General features: G+C 44.0%; 1 pseudogene; it reads left to right on the top strand.

The window, feature by feature from the left end:
• The first annotated feature begins 103 nt into the window (after window positions 1-103).
• Window positions 104-2490, top strand: LOC119345513 (annotated as a pseudogene).
• The last annotated feature ends 6 nt before the right edge of the window (window positions 2491-2496 follow it).

Here is a 2496-nt window from a genome sequence, read left to right as displayed (position 1 = left end):
CTACCTGCTACCTGCACTGTACCAACATCTTCCCATGCATATTAATCTGTATACACATTATGCTTAACTGGTTGGTGTGGTGTACTGGTGTATTATATGCAGGAAGGAAGCCATGGCGGCTGTCCTTGATGCTTTGGCAGCCCGTGTGATGAACAACATCATGGACATGGGAGAAGCCAAGATGAGCATGCTGCTGGGCGTCTCCCACGAGATCAAGAAGCTGGAGGCCAACGTGGAACCCCTCCGGAACATCCTCACCGACGCCGAGAGGAGGCGCATCACCGACAAGAGTGTGCAGGCATGGGTGACCAAGCTCAAGAGTGCCATGTACGAGGCCAGTGACATCCTTGATCTCTGCCAGCTCGAGGCCATGGACCGACACGACAAGCAACACTCCAGGGGCTTATGCCTCCGGCTCCGGGAGAAGCTGCCATTTCTAGGGTGCCTGGGGGAAAAGCTGCAGGGTTTCCTCCAACCCTTTCTCTTTTGCGTGCAGAACCCTGGGTTTGCCAATGAGGTGGGCTGCCGCATCAAGAATCTCAACGATGAGCTGCTCACCATCCGCAACGGTGTCGCTGGCTTCAACTTCAACATTGACCTCGGCTCCTACGAGGAACGGAGGAGGCCGCTCACCAGTTCTGCACACCCCAGGCGCGAGAACGCACAGTTCGTCGAGTCCGATCTCGTGGGGGATCAGATCAAGAAGAATGCAGAGGAACTGGAGCATGGGCTGATCGTCGACAACCGCCACGAGCATGGTAGCAACGCCGTCAAGGTGGTGGCCATAGTTGGCCAGGGCGGCATAGGCAAGAGCACCCTCGCCAAGAAGGTCTTCGCAAGCGAGGCCATCAAGGCGAAGTTCAAACTGAAGATATGGCTGAGCATCACTCAGCAGTTCACCAAGGTGGACCTGCTCAGGGGCTCAGGGCCGCCATCTCCCAAGCCGGGGGGGAGCACAGTGAGACCAAGGATGAGACCATACTTGTGCAAGACCTCACCGATGCTCTATCAAAAAAGAAGTTTGTGTTGGTCATGGATGACGTGTGGAACCAAGAAGCATGGGAAAACGTGCTTCGCACCCCCATTCTTAATGCCGCCCATACTCAACCAGGAAGCCGAGTCTTGGTTACCTCAAGAAAGGTTGATGTCGTTCGGAGCATGGGAGCTTCCATCCTGCGTGTCGACACACTAAACGACGAAGATGCTTGGTGCTTGCTAAAGAAACAGCTGCCACAGCCACAGGTCAGTAACCCATCTGTTTTACAAATAAGTACAATATTTTGGAGATCAATTTAGTCAAACTTTATCTAGCAGTACATGTTGCACATTTGGGGTTGGGTGTATGAGTATGACAATCATATGTGTACGTTTGTATATCAATTTTATTATATTTTACAATTTTATTAAATATTTTCTCCAATATTGTTTATGGCATTGGTTCGACCGCCAACAAATACATTTGACTGCTGCTTTGGATTCCTGTAGGTTAAGGGGAATTTGTATTAATAGTATTCATGGCAAATTGAATAGCTCCATTTTCACATGGAAAACCTTATGTATCTGATACGATGCGTGATGGTTTTAAGTTGCGGTGGAACGCAAGTCCTACATTGACAAGAAAATGAGAACGTTGATATGCGAGGATATGTGAATCCATAATCGGTCAGATCAAATTAAAATGAAAAAGTATAGAGAATTGTGCATAAATTTAATCTTAGAATTTTAATTCAGATAGGAAAATATTTAGTTAAATAAATTTGAGTTCTTTCAATGTTTTTGATTTTGCAGGTTGGAAAGCTATGTTTCAAATCTTAGTTTGGAATTTCCATATAACTAGATTCTGTAAATTTTGAATTTTTTTAGTTCTGATTACGTATAACACCGTTCTTCATCTACAAATGAGTTATATTTTGCATATTTACGTACACCGTACATTTTGAAATGTCACTATGGGACATTATTTTTTGAGAAGTACAATGCATGCTGTTTTGATCAAAGATATTTTTCTTCCTTTCTGTTCAAAAAGATATAGCTCATACATTAGTACTACTGTGTGATTATCTTTTGAACCAGGGCTACTATCTTAGCTCATACATGATATTTGAATATAAAGTTATGTATCATAAAAAGGAAATATAATATCGTGTTTGTGTCATGTACAAGCGAAACTATGGATATTGCCATTACTGAAAGTTGTCCTATACTGTTGGCAGGTCGGTGTTGGAAGTGATTTTGATGAGCTGAAAGATATTGGGATGAAGATTGTTAAAAAATGTGATGGTTTACCACTTGCTATTAAAGTTATGGGTGGACTGTTAAGCACAAGAAATCCTAATGAACGTGACTGGGAGAATGTTTTGCACAAGGATTTTGGCTGGAAAGAAGAAGACGGGCCAGGAGAGAAATTAAACTACTCAGTAAGCTTGAGCTATGATGATTTATCTCCAGAGTTGAAGCAATGCTTTCTCTACTACTCACTTCTCCCAAAGGGTTCAG

Source organism: Triticum dicoccoides, unplaced genomic scaffold, assembly GCF_002162155.2.
Source record: "Triticum dicoccoides isolate Atlit2015 ecotype Zavitan unplaced genomic scaffold, WEW_v2.0 scaffold245650, whole genome shotgun sequence".
NCBI lineage: Eukaryota > Viridiplantae > Streptophyta > Magnoliopsida > Poales > Poaceae > Triticum > Triticum dicoccoides.
Note: the sequence above shows the minus strand (reverse complement) of the source record. Positions and strands in the feature narration are given on the sequence as shown.